Source organism: Oryx dammah, unplaced genomic scaffold (assembly GCF_014754425.2).
Source record: "Oryx dammah isolate SB20612 unplaced genomic scaffold, SCBI_Odam_1.1 HiC_scaffold_10, whole genome shotgun sequence".
Classification (NCBI taxonomy): domain Eukaryota; kingdom Metazoa; phylum Chordata; class Mammalia; order Artiodactyla; family Bovidae; genus Oryx; species Oryx dammah.
In genome coordinates this window covers 66,934,420-66,954,572 of record NW_024070194.1, presented here as the reverse complement: position 1 = coordinate 66,954,572, position 20,153 = coordinate 66,934,420, and the positions used below count along the sequence as shown (strand labels likewise).

Below are 20,153 nucleotides of genomic sequence, written 5' to 3'. Positions count from 1 at the left end.
GCTCAGTCGTGTCCAACTTTTTGCAACCCCATGGACTGTAGCACACCAGGGCTCCCCATCCATTGCCAACTCCTGGGTTTTACTTAAGCTCATATCCATTGAGTCAGTGATGTCATCCAACCATCTCATCCTCTGTCGTCCCCTTCTCCTCCTGCCCTCAATCTTTCCCAGCATCGGGGTCTTTACCAATGAGTCAATTCTTCGCATCAGGTGGCCAAAGTATTGGAGTTTCAGCTTCAACATCAGTCCTTCCAATGATCTCCTTTAGGATGGACTGGTTGGATCTCCTTTAGGATGGACTGGTTGGATCTCCTTGCAGTCCAAGGGACTCTCAAGAGTCTTCTCCAACACCACAGCTCAAAAGTATCACTTCCTCGGTGCTCAGCTTTGTTTATAGTCCAACTCTCACATCCATACATGACTACTGGAAAAACCATATCTTTGACTAGACAGACCTTTGTTGGCAAAGTAATATCTCTGCTTTTAAAAACGCTGTCTAGGTTGGTCACAGCTTTTCTTCCAAGGAGCAAGAATCTTTTAATTTCATGCTGCAGTCATCATCTGCAGTGATTTTGGAGCCCAAAAAATAAAGTCTGCCACTGTTTCCACTGTTTCCCCATCTATTTGCCATGAAGTGATGGGACCAGATGCCATGATCTTAGTTTTCTGAATGTTGAGTTTTAAGCCAACTTTTTCACTCTCCTCTTTCACTTTCATCAAGAAGCTCTTTAATTCTTCTTCGCTTTCTGCCATAAGGGTAGTATCATCTGCCTATCTGAGGTTATTGATATTTCTCCCAGCAATCTTGATTCCAGCTTGTGCTTCCTCCACCCCAGAGTTTCTTGTGATGTACTCTGTATATAAGTTAAATAAGCAGGGTGACAATATACAGCCTTGACGTACTCCTTTCCCGATTTGGAACCAGTCTATTGTTCCATATCCATTTCTAACTGTTGCTTCTTGACCTGCATACAGGTTTCTCAAGAGGCAGGTCAGGTGGTCTGGTATTCCCATCCCTTTCAGAATTTTCCACAGTTTGATGTGATCCACACAGTAAAAGGTTTTGGCATAGTCAATAAAGCAGAAGTAGATATTTTTCTGGAACTCTCTTGCTTTTTTGATGATCCAGCGGATGTTGGCAATTTGATCTCTGGTTCCTCTGCCTTTTGTAACTCCAGCTTGAACATCTGGGAGTTCATGGTTCATGTATTGCTGAAGCCTGGCTTGGAGAATTTTGAGCATTACTTTACTAGGGTGTGAGATGAGCGCAATTGTGTGGTAGTTTGAACATTCTTTAGCATTTGAGCTCATTTTATGCCATTAAAGATAGATTGACTTCATTTTTGTTAGGAGTTGCATAATATTTCAGATGTACTATAATTTACAATCCTCTGTTGGTGGATATTTAGGTTATTTTCAGTGAATTTTGCAAACAAAGGGACAAGAGATATCTCTGTACATAATTTTGTCTACATCTGCCAGGATTTCTTAGAATAGATTGAAAAAAAGAATCACTGGGCTACTGGATACTCACCAAAGATAATCATACATATTTCAAGCTGAGAGAGGTCGTGCCAGTGTTGGGAGAGGCCTGGTCTCCACACTGGGGGTGTGTCTTAGTCCATTCACGTTGCTTTAACAAAAATACCATAGACTGTGCAACTTAAACAATAAACAATTACATCTCATAGCTATGGCTGAAAGCCCAAGATCAAGACACTGGCTGATTCAGGGTCTGGTGAGGGCCCACTTCCTGGTTCATAGACATCTGTCTTCTCCCTGTGTCCTCCCATGGCAGGAGAAGTGAGAGCTCTCTAAGGTCCCTTTTTAAGAGCATTAACCCCACTGATGTAGGCTCCACTCTTGTGACCTAATCACCTCCCAAAGGCCCTACTTTCAAATGCCATCACCTTTGTGGATTAGATTCCAATACAGAAATTTGGGGAGCAGGACTGTCCCACAGACAGCAGGATACTTCGTATTCCTGACTCTGCTAATTAAAAGCCAGTAGCATCCTATATTAGAGAAGGAAATGGCAACCCACTCCAGTATTCTTGCCTGGAGAATCCCATGGACAGATGAGGCTGGCAGGCTACAGAACATGGAGTCACAAGGGTTGGATACGACTTAGCAACTAGATCATGATCAGTTATCCTATATAAGTTTCCAATTGCTGAAAAACCAATCACTCCCAACGTAGCATCCTAAAACAAATATCCACTTATTGATGTTATCACACAGATTCTGTAGCTCGGGAACCTGGGAGCAGCTTGACTGGGTGCTCCAGGCTCAGGGTCTCTCATGAGCCTGCAGTCAAGGTGTGAGCTGACTGAACTGGAGGGCCAGCTTCCAAGTTCACGCACATGGCCGGTTTGCAGGAGGCTTCAGCCCCTCGTCATGTGAACCTCTTCCCAGAGCTGCTCACAGTAGGGTTTCCACACATCAAGTGGAGAGAGAGACAGAGAGATAGAAAGGGAGGGGGAGGAAGGAGAGAGGAAGCCCAAGACAGAGGCCGTGGTACCTTTCCTAACCTTATCTCAGAATGACTGACCCTCACTCTTTTTTTAGATGGACAATTGCTTTACAATGTTGTGCTAATTTCCGCTGGACAACAAAGTGAATCAGTTATATGTATATATATATATCTCCTCCCTCTTGGACCCCCCTCCCACCAACCCTCAATTGATAACAACCACTATGGAGAACAGTATGGAGGTTCCTTAAAGAACTAAAAATAGAGCTACCTTGTGATATAGCAACCCTCTCCTGGGCATTTACCCTGAGGAAACCATAATCCAAAAGGACACATGCACCCCAATGCTCACTGCAGCGCTGTTTACAATAGCCAGGACAAGGAAGCAACCTAAGTATCTATCGATAGATGAATGGCCCTCACTTTTGAAGACAGTCGCACAGATCAATCTTGCTGCAATATTGGGGAGGAGGTGCCTAGAGAGCTAGGGGTTGGTGGGGGCTAACTGGGAAGCTGGTTACCATATACCTATCACCCCTGTGAGAGCAGAAACATCCCACACATACCCAAGCCCCGCTCCTCTTCCCAGTTAAGCACAACCAACTCATTTTATGGTGGGAAACTGAGGAGAGAGGGAGGGGGGACCTGCTGAGACTCTAGAGCTCATTAGTGGCAGGGCCCCTGCACTGTCCCGCCTCATGCTAAATGCATTTGCAGACAATCTTTGGAAATCATTTGTGTTTTAGTTGTACCCCTCAGTTTTAAATAAAGAAAGAAATTATGATAATAATTATGTATTTAAGTTAGCAGCACATTTTCCCCCCTTGATTTCAGTATTTCTTCATCCTGAATAAAGTAAATTTAAAACTCGTCTCCAATTCTCAAGTGTGGTTAAAACTCAGCTTGGTGCTATCGTTTTACGTATTTTCCAAACAGGAATTAAAAATGCTTTTTTTGTATGTCAAAGAACTGCTGATCTTGCAAAGAGCTCTTTAAGTAGGGTGGGAAAACTTAGGAAGATGTGAACAGTGCTGAAGGGTCCAGGGTTTCACAGCCGTTTCTCCTTTGATCCTTCTAACAATTCAGGAGGTGAGCTTTGTTGTTCCTTATTTGCCAGCAGGGGAAACTCATACTCAGAAAAATCAAGCAACAGTGAAGTGACAGACCCAGGATGAAATCAGGTCTGCGTGAACTTAATCTCTGCTCCTGCATGATTAGGACTGAACTCTTCAGACTAACAATGACAACAACAACAACAACAACAATAAAAATTAGTTCTTTAAGAAAGAAGAAAGTCCAGAGAAACCCAAAAGGATTACCATCTTCAAAGATGAAGGAAATAATCACTTTACCTCCCAGGAATGGACTGTGTACCAAAGCCTTTCCCCAAAATTGATAATGAAATTTACAAAAAGATGTGATGAGTAAGTGACTCTGGGTTTCTGAACAGCTGGGGGGCAGGTGCATTATCTAGACACAAACACAGCAGGACATCACATTGCAAAAATTTAGAACAAGCAACAACCTGGATACAGACTCTGAATCATCCTAAGTGCCAACGCCTGCCCTTAGTTTGATTGGTCCAGACCTATCAGACCGCTGAGCCTTACTTACCTAATCTACCAGCATTTTGAGTTCCACATTTATCCTAGCCCTACTAAATGTCTAAAACTGATAATAGCTACTATTACCGAACACCAGCTATGTGTCAGGCAGCTTGAGGCATTTTAGCTATGTAACTTCATTTAATCATCATAACACCTCTCTACAGATGAGAAAAACAAGTGATTGAACAACTTCCCAATGTTAAAGCTAATGAGAACATCACCAAATCCTAAATTGTCTGACCTCCACACCCATACTCCTTGTACACTGACTCCCATAAGGGCTTTGATGTGGAAAGGTTGACACAGGCATTTTTTTGACAGCTGTTGTTATTCAGTTGCTAAGTCATGTCCAGCTCTTTGTGACTCCATGGACTATAGCCCTATAAGCACCTCTCTGTCCATGGGATTCTCCAGGCAAGAATACTGGAGCGGGTTGCCATGCCCTCCTACAGGGAATCTTCCTGACCCAGGGACTGAACCCACATTTCCTTCACCTCCTGCATTACAGGAGGATTCTTTACCCAGTGAGCCAGCTGGGAAGACATTAGTGGGTACAGTGAACACTCAGTGAGTAAACGTTCTTATCTGATACTTTTGCCGTCATAGTTGAGACACAGCATTAGACGGTCTCTTCTGCATAATGGGTAGGGGATATAAAATAAACCCTGTCAGAAAGGAAAAACACCACCAGAGATATCATGACGATTACCCAAATGATGGCAAGTATGCTCAAAATCAAAATAACAAAACAAGAGAAATCTAAACCATATAGATTTTCTACTATTAACGTCAATAGCAGCAATTTTATTTCAGCAAAACAATACCATCTGTCATACAGAATGTCAATTTCTATTTTTTGAGTTTTGTAGTTCTGCTTGTACTTAATATGTTTTGATTTTGTAATTGTAGAAGAGCTATAAATATAGGTTTATAGCTCATTTTAATATTTCAATGCATGTATTATCAAAAGTCTCTCCGTTATCAATGACAAAAACCCAAACCAACCTGTCTTCGTTCTTCACATCCTGTCTGTAATCAGTGTCTTGGACTAAGATTTTATAGCCGTCTCTTCCCCTATACCTCACAACGAAATTTAGGCATTGCCCAATATTCTGTCCTCAGTTCTCTTTTCTTCCATTTGGGGAATTCATGCACTCATGCAGCTATGGTTGTGAAAGGACCTCCTTAACCTCTGTATTACTATTCACTATCTCTTCAGACCCGCATTTCTGACTGCCTGGACCTCTCTACCTCCTATTAAAGGTAACACTAAGGAAGTCTCCCTGACCCTCTCTCCCCCTGTCTCTCCTTAAAGTAAGATATTTTAACTGTAATTAATTAAGATCATTGTCTTTCCTCTTGGGTTCCTCTCCATCCTCCTTCCCCTTGCACAGATACATTGGAAAGCTATGGCATTTTGGATTCCAGCTAAGGGGAAGTTAGTTGACTTAGGGATACATCTTATTGAGTTTGGTGGGATCCCATGTGTTTCTCAATCACCTGGGTGTATGGCTGTTATCAGGCTCCCTAGTGTAGGAATGGCTTCCAGGAATATTTCTTACTATACATTAGGCTGATTCACCCAGAAAGCATGTCTTAGTATGAAAGTGTCCTACTGTACCAGGCCCTGAAAGTATATCAATAGTGAAAGAGAAACAAGTTTGAAATATGTAATCAGTTCTCAGTGAAGCCCAGTCAGAAAAGAAGGCCTCTGCGTCTGACTCCTAAAGAGTTAGCAGGATTCAACAACATGGCAAAGACCCTTTTAGACATAGTGCTTTTTTTTTTCTTTTTTGATGGGAATCATGTGAAATAGAAAGATCATAAATTCTGTGTTAGAAACTGTAGTAGGACTACAAAGAACTACAAAGAGCAAGGACATCTGTAAGAACCCAGATATGAAAAAAGCTATCATATTTCCAGAATTAAAAATCTATAAAATGAAATAAGATAATCTGCAAAACAAGATAATAACAAAAATCTGTGAAGATTGTTTTGCCTTGTACAAGATCTTATTTGATCTCTGTTGCATAAATAAAGAGTCTATATTTCCCCCAGTTTTCAAATAAGACCCAAATAAGTTGTCCAAGCTTGAACTGGCACCTGACTTCCTCCTTTCTCACTGTACGGAAGGAACCTCTGCCCTTGGCCAGCTGGTCTACCAATCTGGCCTCGGCTCATCTTGTTAGCCCACAATGGGGACAGGGCGCATCTCACATCCCTGTCTGCTGTCAGCTCTGCTCTGCTCACCACGACTGACTGTGCTGGGCACACAGATTGGAAGACAATCTGAACGATGCTGAAGTGCCAGGGGGCATGTCTGCTGCTTCCGGGTCCTGCCCATCAACCCAGAGAGGCTTTCTTGCCCTTGATGTGTTACCATGTTTCTCACTGATAGGTGACCTCTGCTAGGAAAGGTCAAGTTTTTATTTTAAAAATATCTCTCCTACAGCAAAGCGAAAGAAAAGTACAAGAATAGCTGTATATGCCCAGCCCTACCCTTGTGTCTGCTGTGTCCACACGGAGGAGGCGTTGCCCCCCCACCCTGACCATGCCTCACACAGCTGTCCCTCAGAAACAAGCAGTGGCTGTCCATCCACATCACCTCCATCCCCTGGCCCCTCATCCCCCATGATGATCCCTGTATACTTTTTTTATTCACAGATTTGTGCCCCTTTCTCCTCCAGCCTTCACTTTGGGATTGGTAACTTATTTGTCTGGCTTCTTGGAGGCATCTCTGCGAGTTTATCCTCGGGTGGTCTTCATGGATGTCTTTGAAAAAAATGGTTCTTTTATATGATTTATCATGGAATTTGTTCTAATAAATCTCCTATCATGTGGCTTCCCTTCCTTCTATATGGACTTCCCTGGTGGCTCAGATAGTAAAGAGTCTGCCTGCAATGCAAGAGACCTGGGTTCAATCCCTGGGTCAGAAAGATCCCCTGGAGGAGGAAATGGCAACCCACTTCAGTATTCTTGCCTGGAGAATTCCATGGACAGAGGAGCCTGGTGGGGAAAGCATGTGTGCAACAACAAAGACCCAGCGCAGCCAAAAAGAAAGAAATAAAACGATCTCAGTTCTTTTCCCCACGGTCACTAGTTGCTGAATAAAATATGTTTTCACAGCTTTAACTAATATTCCCCTTTGTCTTTAACAGTGGATCGAACCGGAACACCATGAATGCCTACTGATACCTCCATTTTTCATGCAGGATCATTTTACCATTCCATATTTACCTCCATTCTATGTTACTTCTCCCCCTCTACAATGAGACCCTTAGGTCACCCCCACACAATTAATACATTGATTCATTTGCTGTATCCTACAACATGCACAAGAGAGGTTCACATGATGACCCCAACATTACTCTCAGTTACTAGCCTAATTCATAAACTTCTTGCAGGTCTTCTCCTCGTAGAATATATTCCACTAGTCAGAGCATGGGGCTTCCTTGGTGGCTCTGTATAAAGAACCACCTGCCAGTGCAGGAGACATGAGTTTGATTCTTGGGTCCGGAAGATCCCCTGGAGAAGGAAATGGCAACCCACTCCAGTATTCTTGCCTGGGGAGTTCCATGTACAGCCCATGGGGTCATAAGGAGCCAGACACGACTGAGCAACTGAGCAGGAGCACAAATCAGAACATGAGGTTCAAAAGTTACACGTAGTTCTTATCTGTGTTGTTACACCATCAATTTGCTAACCACATAGATCCTTTTATTTCTGTTCACATTCAGCTTCAAGGGTTTTTTAAAATTCCACTTAGATTCAATTTAGTTTGTTAAATACTTATAACCTCAAAGAAGTGGAAGTATTCCTTCCACTCCATTCACACCTATGCTCTATAGGTGATTATCTTCATTTGTTTCTGGTTGACCTGTCCTGTGATTCTGGTGGAAACAAGCAAACACACACATACTCATCTCCCCACAGGCTTTTTTTTTTTTAACATAAATGGTAACATGCTTTATATATTCTTTTCCACATTGCTTTTTCACTTAATGATATAGCTTATAAATCCTCACACATCAGTTCATACAGATTCATTCTTTTTCATAGCTGCACAATAATCCATAACATGACTGCTCGATGATGGATTCAACCAGTCTCTTATGGACAAGAACTTTCGTTGTGCTTTCCGGGTTTTGCTATTATAAAAAATTCCACAATCAATAATGTTTTTCATGTGGCATTTTGCATCTGGGAGATTGTTTCTTCAGAATAAATTAGTCTAAGCTGAGTTGCTGGATCAAAGGGCATGCAGACCTTCTGACACCTTCATTTCAGTTTAGTGAGACCCATTGATGTTTGTTAAATGTTACAAAGTCCTCCTCCTTAGTTGTTAAGCTGCTTTGAACTCATGCCAGCAATGCCTGAAAGTACCTCAATTCTCTGTGGAAACTGACATATAAAGAAATATACCTGTCACAGGTGCATGAGAGTGGAGGGTTTATTCTCTGGGCTTTGTCATCACCAGAAAGCCTTCCTACCATGAGTCTTCTCAGTTTGTATGCAGAATAAGACTGAAGTGAGACTTACTGCCTGTAACAGAGGCTACAAGAAACAATAAAACCTTGGCATGATGGGTTAAGCACACATGCACACACACACACTTCTGACACATGCTACAACATAGATGAACCTTGGAAGCACTATGGCAAGTGAAATAAGACACAGAAAGATAAATACACGTGATTTTACCATATAAGTTCTTAGAATAGTCAAATGCATAGAGAGAGGCAGTAGAATGGTGTTACCAGGGGCTGGGGGAAGAGGAATACGGGGTTTTACTTAATAAGCACAGAGCTTCCGCTTGAAAAGATGGAAAAATTCTGGAGATAAATGGTGGTGATGGTTGTACAACAATATGAATGTACTTAATGCTACTGAAAGTGACAGTTGCTCAGTCATGTTCGACTCTTTGCCACCCCATGGACTATATAGTCCATGGAATTCTCCAGGCCAGAATACTAGAGTGGGTTACCTTTCCCTTTTCCAGGGGATCTTCCCAACCCAGGGATTAAACCCAAGTCTCCTGAATTGCAGGTAGATTCTTTACCAGCTGAGCCACCAGGGAAGCCCAGGGAATGCTACTGAACCATGTATATAAAAATGGTTAAGATGACAACTTTCACGTTATGTATTTTTTAAACCATAATTTAAAAATAAAAGAACCAGAAAACGTTTAAAATTCCTGTCACACAATAGGGACCTCCGCTTGAGTTCAGACTGTAACCTTGTCCTGCGGTGGGATATACCTGGGCAGATTTGGGGAAATGTTGGGGTGGCCTGAAAGAATTTTACTTGCAAGAGGACTGGGAACTCATTGAAAAGGAAGGAAGACCCAGGCATCAGGGAGCTGATCCAGAAACAAAGTCTGGCTCCGAACAGGGGAAGAGCAATTTTCCAATTCAGGGAGGGGCCATAGAGTACACACTCTCCTTCAGTCTTTGAGTACACCCTTCCCTTTAGGATCTTTATAGCCCTTCCTGCAATTATAGCGAAAGATGTATTTAATGCCTGTTGCTGCCACACACTCCAAACTGCATGAGCACACCTGTCTTAGTCCATACCAGCTGCTGTAACAGAACACCATAACCTGGGATCTTATAAACAACAGGTATTTACTTCTCACAGTTCTAGAGGCTGGGAAATCCAAGGTCAAGACATCTGCAAATTCACAAACTCCCTGACTTCAGTCGTCTCAAAAGCCACAGTAATCAAAATAGCATGGTACTGGCACAAAACAGATACGTGGATCAGTGGAGGAGAGTAGAGAGCCCAGAAGTAAATCCATGTACTTGTGGTCAACTAATCTATGACGAAGGAGGCAAGAATACACAATGCAAAAAGGAGTCTCTTCAATAAGTGGTGCTGGGAAAACTGGATAGCTGCATGTAAAGGAATGAAATTACAACACTCTCTAACACCATACACAGAAATAAATTCAAAACGGATTAAAGACCTAAAATGTAAGACTGGATACTATAAAACTCCTAGAAGAAAACACAGACAGAACACGCTTTGCCACAAATCACAGCAGTATCTTTTAAGATCTATCTTTTACACTTTAGAAAATAAAAGCAAAAGTAAGCAAATGGAACCCAATTAAACTTTAAAGCTCTTGCCCAGCAAAGGAAACCACTAACAAAACAAAAAGACAACGTACTGAATGGGAGAAAATATTTGCAAATGACAAGTGATTCAATATCAAACACAGGAGCCTGGCAGGCTACAGTGCATGGGGTCGCAAAGAGCTGGACACGACTGAGCGACTATACTTCCACTTTTCACTTTCATCAAACATATATAAACAGTTTATACAAATCAACATCAAAAAAAAAAAACCCAAACAACTCCATTTAAAAATGGGCAGAAAAAATTTTTTTAATGGGCAGAACTGAATAGACATTTTCCTAAAGAGGAAAGGCAGATGGCCAACAGACACAAGAAAAGATGCTCAACGTGGCTAGTCACCAGGGAAATGCAAATCAAAGCCACCGTGAGGTATGAGGTGTTAGTCCACATCCGTCAGAATGGCTATTATCAAAAGGGACACAAATCACAAACACTGGCGAGAAAAAGGAACCCGCATATACTTTTGATAGAAATGTAAATTGGAGTGGCCACTGTGGAAAACAGTAAGAAGACTTCTTTAAAACTAAAACTAGAACTACCATATGTAGTAGTGTTAGTCGCTCAGTCGTCTCTGACTCTTTGCGACCCCACCAGGCTCCTCTGTCCACGGAACTCTTCAGGCAAGAATACTGGAGTGGGTTGCCATTTCTTCTTCCAGACCCAGGGATCAAACTTGGGTGGCCTGCATTTCAGGCAGATTCTTTACTATCTGAGCCACCAGAGAAGCCCAAAATGGGGCTTGAACCCATGACCCTGAGATTAAGAGTCTCATGCTCTGCTGGCTGGGCTAGCCGGGCAGCTGCTAAAGTGAAAGTGGCTCAGCTGTGTCGAAGTCTTTGCAACCCTATGGACTATAACAGCCCATGGAATTCTCCAGGCCTGAATACTGGAGTGGGCAGCCTTTCCCTCCTCCAGGGGATCTTCCCAACCCAGGGATCCAGCCCAGGTCTCCCTCATTGTGGGTGGATTCTTTACCAGCGGGGCCACGAGAGAAGCCCTAGAACTACCATAGGACCCAGCAAGTTTACTCCTGGGTGTATATTTGGGGAAAAAAAAGTAATTTAAAAAGACATGTACCAAACGTTCACAGCAACATTATTTACAATTGCCAAGGTATAGAAGTAACCTAAGTGTCATCAACAAATGGGTGGTTAAAGAGCATGTCTGTGTCGTCGCTGTTTATTCCCTAAGTTGTGTCTAACTCTTTGCAACCCCATAGACTGTAGCCCGCCAGGCTCCTCTGTCCATGGGCTTTCCCATGCAAGAATACTGGAGTGGGTTGTCATTTTCTTCTCCAAAAGAAGATGTGTGTGTACATATACACAATGAATACTAGTCAGCCATGAAAAAGAAAGAAAGAAAGAAAATTTTCCACTTGCAGCATCATGGATGGACTTAGAAGGCATTATGCTGAGTGAAATAAGTCAGATGGAGAAAGACTACCACCACATACTATCACTTATATGTGGAACCAAAAAAAAAAAAAAACCTAGTGAACATAACAAAAAAAAAGAAGCAAAGTCACGGATACGGAAAACAAACTAGTAGTTATTACTGGGAAGGTGGGGAGCAGCAATATGAGGGTGATGGAGCAGGACAGACCAACGACTGGGCGTAAGATAGGCTCAAGGATGCATTATATAACACGGGGAGTAGAGCTAATATTGTGTAATAAATGTAACTTTAAAAAATTGTATAGAAAATTTAAAAAATTTTAAGGCAGTGGTAAGTAAGGACTCCCTGTCTTATTTATGGACAGCTGTCTGCTTGCTGCGTCCTCACAAGGTGGAAGGGGTCTCTATAAAATCACCTCCCAGAGGCCACACCATCACCCTGAAGGTCAAGCTTTCAACACATAAATTGTGGAGGGGAGGCGGAGGTACATTCAGTTCACAGGCAGGACCATGATTATTTTAGTCAAGGCTCTGTCCCCTCTCCACCCAGCTGACTCCCACTGTCAGTAGCACTAATATCTACCCGCTCCCTCTTTAAGGGAGTGAAGGGATTCAGAACACTATGTGGTGGTGGGGAGCATCCCTGTTCCTGCCCAGTTCTGGGGATGCACACGTGGGTCCTGGGCTCATAGGCTGCTGCTGCTGCTAAGTCACTTCAGTCGTGTCCGACTCATAGCAACCCCATGGACTGCAGCCCACCACGCTCCTCCATCCATGGGATTCTCCAGGCGAGAGTACTGGAGTGGGTTGCCATTTCCTTCTCCAATGCATGAAAGGAAAAGTTAAAGTGAAGTCGCTCAGTCGTGTCCGACTCGTAGCAACCCCATGGACTGCAGCCCACCACGCTCCTCCATTCATGGGATTCTCCAGGCTAGAGTGCTGGAGTGGGGTGCCATTGCCCTCTCGGGGCTCACAGGAGACTACGAATAAAACAACTATCACTGTGAACTCTGTCAAACTCCGGGGCGTGAGCAACAGCACTTGGGCTCTGTAGAGAACGTCGCAGACGGATAAGAACCTTTGGGATGGGCTTGAGCCTCAGGATTTCAGAGTTCGCAGCAGCAGCTTCACCTGCCAGTGGAGCATGGCAAACCACACCTTGACTTTGCCGCTTTCTTTCCAATCCAACCTCAAAATATCCTAACGTCAGCCATCTCAGAGCTTCAAAATGGTCTTTCTCTCTCTTTCTATATTAATGTTTTAGAGCCACATGGATCAAGTTCTTTAAATTTAAACTGATTGGATTTTGTTATGATTAAGTGATGGACAGGGAGGTCTGGTGTGCTGTGATTCATGGGGGTTGCAAAGAGCTGGACACAACTGAGCGACTGAACTGAACAGAACTGAATATAATTTCTGAGATATTTTTGCAAGAGGAGCACTTTTTCATCCTGCTCCTCTATCCCTTTCTCAGCTTCTCAGCTTCTGGTTCATATTAACACCAATGGATCTACTCCTCAACTTTAAACGTGGCCAGCTCTTCCTGTTTACCACAGTTGCACCGGAGGCTGTTCCCATTTACAACAGCTGCACTGGAGCCTGCAAGAATGGTTTCCGACCTCTGCCCTGAAAATGAAGAAAATTCAAGACACCATTTCCTCGATTCCCTCCACCCCTACCGACCAACATTTACTTCCTGATCCTGCGCCTGCTGGCTCTTGAGTGACTAGTTATGCCAATTAATCTTTAAGTTGTTGCCCATCTATATCTTTGGCCATTTTCATCTCCTCCTGAGTCAATAACATCTTTTGTTACCATAAGAAGCCAATTCAACCTATCTATTGACTAGTGCTTTCTCATGTGAGCCCTTCCAAATTCCCAGTAAAGAAAGCACATCCCTCTTTCTTGACCAAGACTGAACTGAAGTTCCCAGGCACGGGGACCAACCTCACGGGCACACTGTTTCAAGCAGGGTGGTGCTGCTGCTTTGTACAGTCAGAGCGGAGTTAAAAAGGAAGAAAGGGACAAGAGGAAGGAGTTTGGGAGCTTTGAGATGTGCATGGAAGGAGTTTTCTAGACTGGGCCCTTCCTGAATTATGGAGATTTATTTCATGTCTTCTGCCAGGATTATTTGATGGTCCTTAATATGGAAACAGTGTTGGACTTTATTTTGGGGGGCTCCAAAATCACTGCAGATGGTGATTGCAGCCATGAAATTAAAAGACGCTTACTCCTTGGAAGGAAAGTTATGACCAACCTAGATAGCATATTCAAAAGCAGAGACATTATTTTGCCAACAAAGGTCCGTCTAGTCAAGGCTATGGTTTTTCCAGTGGTCATGTATGGATGTGAGAGTTGGACTGTGAAGAAGGCTGAGTGCCAAAGAATTGATGCTTTTGAGCTGTGGTGTTGGAGAAGACTCTTGAGAGTCCCTTGGACTGCAAGGAGATCCAACCAGTCCATTCTAAAGATCAGTCCTGGGTGTTCTTTGGAAGGAATGATGCTAAAGCTGAAACTCCAGTACTTTGGCCACCTCGTGCGAAGAGTTGACTCACTGGAAAAGACTCTGATGCTGGGAGGGATTGGGGGCAGGAGAAGAAGGGGACGACAGAGGATGAGATGGCTGGATGGCATCACCGACTTGATGGACATGAGTTTGAGTGAACTCCGGGAGCTGGTGATGGACAGGGAGGCCTGGTGTGCTGCGATTCATGGGGTCGCAAAGAGTCAGACAAGACTAAGTGACTGAACTGAACTGACTGAATATGATTTTAGCACTGACTATTATTTTTGGCCAAAGCTCCACACTGTATTTCAATAACCTATCACTTTGCATTTTTTTCCTCACGATGCATGTTCCTCTTATCACATCTGACACTTGTCCCAGCCTTATCCATGCTACATGGATGCATGAAATTTCTGGGTATCAGCAATAAAGAAGAACAAGAACTGACAGGTGCTATGACATGCATGAACCTTGGAAACACCAGGCTAAGTGAAAGAAGCCAGTCACAAAAGATGAAATATTATATGGTGATTCTATTTATATGAAGTATCCAGAACAGGCAAATTCTTAGAGACAGAAAGCAGAATACTGGTTGCCAGGGGCTGGGGGTGGGGGGCGTGAGGAGTGGTTGCTGATGAGTACAAGGTTTCTTTGAGGGGTGAGGGGTATGCAGTTCTGTGGCTATACGAAAAACCACCGAATCATCCTTTTTTTTTTTTTTAAAGATTTTCTTTTTCTATGTGGAGCATTTTTAGTCTGTATTGAATTTGTTACAATATTGCTTCTGTTTCATGTTTTGGAGTTTTGGCCTCCAGGCATGTGGGATCTTAGCTACCAACCAGGGATCGAACATGCACCCCCCTGCACTGGAAGGCAAAGTTTTAGCCACTGGATGACCAGGCAAGTCCCTGAATTGTACATTTTAAGTGGGAGAATGGTATGATACGTGAGTTGTATCTCCATAAGGCTGTTACCAAAACACAGCTGACAGTGAGGAGAAAGGAGGAAAAGGAAGCAGTGAGCATAGGAGGAAATGAACTGCGAGGCTGGGAGAAATCAGAGGGGGATCGAGAGAGTTCCTAGGAGGAAGGAAAAGTACGTTCTTACACAAAAATCAAAAAAGGGATTTGACCCAATACCTGAGAAGACTGCGGTCTGTAAAGTGTGTTCTGGAAACTGCAGGAAGGCAAAAAAAGAGAGAGACCAAAAAACACCTGGATCTATATGGCGAATGTGGGAAACAAACAGAGGGCAAGGCTGACAGCTGATTATATGCACCAAAGCTGAGAGTCAGGACATCAGAAAGGAGAGTGGAAAATACAGCGCAGGACAGAGAGACAGGAAAAGGATTTTGAAATAAAAATTAAGTTGAAAGAGACGGGAGAGCGCACTTCCTTTCTCCTGGCCTCAGCAACACAGACCCTTCTCCCTCCGCCTTCTCTGCTCCCTCTCCTTCCAGGTGAGGAAATTCCAGGTGGATTTCCTATCCCAGCTCTGTTTGCAACAGGCTCAAGTGGGACCCTGCCCCTTCCCATCCACCAAAGGGGTCCTTCCTGAGGTCCCTCTGCCTTGCCCTGATGACAAGCCCAGGAAATCAGGGGCCTCAGGAACACACACAGAGGCTGAGCAGGGCTATGGGGCTGGCACGAGCTCCCTCAAGCATCCAGCTCCTGGGCAGCAGTGTCCCTGGTCCTCACCAGAAGGCTGTTCATGGATGGAGCCAAGCAGAAACCATCTTCACTAAGTAACCAGGAAAGTCCCTTGATGCCAGGCCAACTGGCAGCTTGTGAGAGCAGACAGTTCTGGAGTGGGTCACTTCTACTTCCTCTCTCACCAAACATCTGGCCTGGGCACCAGACCATGAGGCAGGAGGTCCCAAGCACTTGTTTTTAGCTGTAACATGTGGTCTGGGGGCAAGTCCTTTCAACACAGAGCTCATTTTCTATTCTGCACTTATGCAGAAGCTTTTTATTCTGAGTAGTTCAGGTGGCAGACAGTAACCTGATCACTGTTAGGGTTCCCATCTCACAATTCTAAAAGTTGAATAAGGAAACCAACCGTCTCTTGGTCACATAGTGAGTCACTGGGTTAGGCCAAGATTAGAATGCATCAGGCCCCAGATCTAGGTCTTATCAAACAGGCCCAGGTTAATTGTTGAGGTGACACTCTGATGATGCCTTAAACTTAAAGCTATGAGAGCCATTATAGCAACAGTCTGCTCACAGGCTTTTTTAAAAAAACGTTACACCTGTTTTATTGTAAGAGAGTCAAAACTTAGAAAGGTTAAGTTGCCTAAACTAGAACAGACAAACAACAAAAACTCTTAGCTTTCTTGATTCCAAATCCTATGGGTGCATGCTACGTCACTTCAGTCGTGTCTGACTCTTTGCAACCCCATGGACCCTCTGTCCATGGAATTCTCCAGGCAAGAATACTGGAGTGGGTGGCCGTGCCCTCCTCCAGGGGATCTCCTTGACCCGGGGATTGAACCGCATCTCTTAATTCTCCTGCATTGGCAGGTGGGTTCTGCCACCTGGGAAGAACACAGGTGGATTCTACCACTACTGCCACCTGGGCAGCCCAGAGCCTATAGAACTCCTCTAATTTATCTACTCTTTAAATAATACAACAGACACACCCACATCCCTCCCCAACAAAAGAGTCACAGTTAAAACTTTAAATTGTGTAAATTTAAAAAAAAATTCTTTAAATTGTAGAAGTTTATTATTTAAAAATGAAAAATCAGACATAAAGGAAGATGTCCTGGCTGCCTAAGACAGTCTGGGGGTGGGGCTGGGGTGGAGGGTAGGGAAATGCTCTTCGCCCTTCGTGGGGCTTTTTTCTGTATTTTGTAAATTTACTTTATTTTTAATTGGAGTATAATTGCTTTACCATGTGGTGTTGGTTTCTGCTGCACAGTAACATGAATCATATATAAGTGTAGTACACCTCCTCCCTCCTCAGCCTGCCCTTCCCGTTTTATTTGCTTTGGTACAACAAGTCTCCAAAGCAGAAGTACACCCACTCGAGGCCAAGAATGGGGTGACTTCATTCATGTTTGTTCAGATCTGTGTACGGCAGCTCGTCTGGGGCCTGAATGTAACTTGGCTTTTTGAACATGTTTTTTGTGTGTGTGCTCAGTCACTCAGTCGTGTCCGACTCTTTGCAACCCCACAGACTGTGGCCCGCCAGGCTCCTCTGGCCATGGGATTCTCCAGGCAAGAATACTGGACTGGGTTGCCGTTTCCTTCTGCAGGAGATCTTCTCGAGCCAGGGGTTGAACCTGAATCTCCTGCATTGGCAGTCGGATTCTTTACCACTGAGCCACCTGGGAAGCCCATGAATATGCTTCACATTTGAAATGTAAGGCATAAAGTGAATACACTTCACTTTTCCAGAACCAGGCAATCAGAATGTCTCTGTCAAATCAGACATTCTATGCAATCATGTGTATGCAAATTAGAAGTTTGAGCCTTGGGGAAAGTTTTAAAACATAATCACCACCATCTCACCCTTACTCCACCTACTTTCCACCTAATTCATAAGTCCAAGAAAGTCTGAGATAAAAAGATTTCCTGTAGTATTCTACCATCAGGAAGCATTTATTAAATACCTAAGTGCTTGTGGTTCTGGACTAGGCAGAGTGCAGAGGGAATTGCATAGAACTGGTCTCTCTCTTGTTTTCAAGACCTCACCTTCTAAGGTAAGCAGAATGCACCTGGATAAACAGGTTCAGGACAAAATGGCAGCAGGTGGGAACTTGAAAACATACCAGTGGCTGGCCACTGAAGCATTCATCTGGTCCATGTCAGTGCATTTTCAGGGTGGGGAGCCAGGAGAAAGCATGTGGGGTGAGCGGCTGTCGAGTTTCCCAGGGACCTTGGGTTCAATTGCAGACGCTGCCCATGTCTCTTGGAAGAGATCGGCAGAGCAGGCTGTGGGATGAGAGTGCTGCCAGGAGGGAGGAAGTTGTGGATAAACAGCTGGGCTGGAGGAGGAGGGGGCAGAGGGCAAGCAGTGAGGGTGTGGCCAGCAGAGGTCAGCGAAGCAGAGAGAGAGGGACAGGTGAGGAGAACACAACAGAACAGCTGTTGCTGGCAGCCCCACCCACGCCTTTAAGTCCAAGGTGTTTCTGAAGCCTTCCACTGGGCTAAGGGACCTCAGTAGACCCTAGGATGGTTGTGACGGGCTGGGGTGGGGAAGAGGAGGATCCCGATGAGGTTAACACACGTGGATTGGAGTCAAGGAGTGAAGGGCACAAAAGGAGTCCTGACAAGTGACAGGATCAAAGGTATCAGGCCGCTGCTGCTGCTGCTGCTAAGTCGCTTCAGTCGTGTCCGACTCTGTGCAACCCCAAAGACGGCAGCCCACCAGGCTCCTCCGTCCCTGGGATTTTCCAGGCAAGAGTACTGGAGTGGGGTGCCATTGCCTTCTCTGAAGGTATCAGGAGAATCTTTAAATCTGCTCTCGGGGATGAGGAGACCCCAGCAAAGCCCTTGGTATTTCTCTAGATGAGTGAAAACCACTCAGAAGGGAATGAACAGGGGCCAGAACATCTCGGCTGACCCGCTGACTGTAGTTTACAATCAGGCCTTGTAAAAGGATAGGGGTGAGTATCAAACCTGACTTGGTGTCACGAAGCCCCCAGAGGAAAAGAGAATTTTGTCTTTAAAAGTCATCAGATTTGCTCATTAATAACTACAAGCTTTCCAAACCTTTTTAGACCACAGGCAGAACCCTGGTGCCACCACAGTCCAGACCCCACACACAGATAATGCGCCTGTAGAGATGGTCTGGGTCCCAGACTGAAGCATCTCATTTCAACCCCTTCAAATAACATACATCTTCCCATAATTATGCACGTTTGTTAAAAGAAACATCTAAGGCATCTTAATGAGGGAACAAGAAGATGGAGAGCCTATAGCCAATAAATGTGTTCAGTGGCCACTAATCCTCATGAAACTCCGATTATAATTATGACAGTGAGATACCACATCTTTGCAAAACAGAGTGGTAAAAATTCAAGATTGTCCATAGCTAAGGTAGAGAAATAGATTCTCTTCCATACACTGGCAGTCTACTGATAACACTTTAGGGGGTGGGAATTTGACAGGATCTGTCTTTATGAAATGCCCATGCCTTTCAGCCAGCAATTCACGTCTGGATGTCTGTCCCAGTTTCCATCTGTCCTAGAGCGTTATTCAAGTATATGCACAAAAGAATCAAAAAATGTTTATTACAGCAGTGTCTAAAATTTGAAGAAAAAAAAAAGGAAACAACTTAAAAAGCTATCATTAAAGATACTAGTTAAATCTTTGCACATCCATGGAATACACTGTAGCAGCAAAAAAATAAATAAATGAAGTAAATTCATATGGAAAAGCCCGCATCAATAGTCTTATGTCAAGATCTCAAAGACGTATCACTGACTGCAAATTGAAGTTGCAGAAGGCTACATGACATTGTTCATGCAAATACATACACTAAATTATATATTTCTCTATGTAAATATGATCACTCAAATGAAAACAAGAAAATCTGGACATTTATACCAAACCATAACTGATACTGGCAATTATGTCTAGGGGAGTAAGTAGGTTGGGGAGTGGGGAATTCAGAGGGATTTTTGTCTTTATCTGTATAGAATTTTCTCTTACAATGAGAATATATTCATGGGTTACTTGTGCAAGTAAAAAATGGATTTTAAAAGAATGAGGAATGCAAATGAACTTACAAAACAAAAATAAACTTACAAATATAGAAAAAAAAAAAACTTATGGTTACCAGACTTCACTGGTGGTCCAGTGGTTAAGAATCCACCTGCCAATGCAGGGGACATGGGTTTGATGCCTGGTCCGGAAAGATTCTCATGTCTCAGGGTATCTAAGCTGTTGAGCCACAACTAGTGAGCCAGTGGTCTAGAGCCCATGCTCCACAACAAGAGAAGCCACCTAATGAGAAGCCCACGCGCCACAATTAGAGAGAAGCCTCTGCTCCCCACGACTGGAGAGAAGCCTCTGCTCCCCACGACTGGA

General features: G+C 43.8%; 1 non-coding gene across 1 annotated transcript; it reads right to left on the bottom strand.

Moving 5' to 3' along the window:
* Positions 1 to 10,942: 10,942 nt before the first annotated feature.
* TRNAK-CUU lies at positions 10,943 to 11,015 on the bottom strand. Its single transcript has one exon. It is a non-coding gene; the product is annotated as a tRNA-Lys (tRNA).
* Positions 11,016 to 20,153: the final 9,138 nt, after the last annotated feature.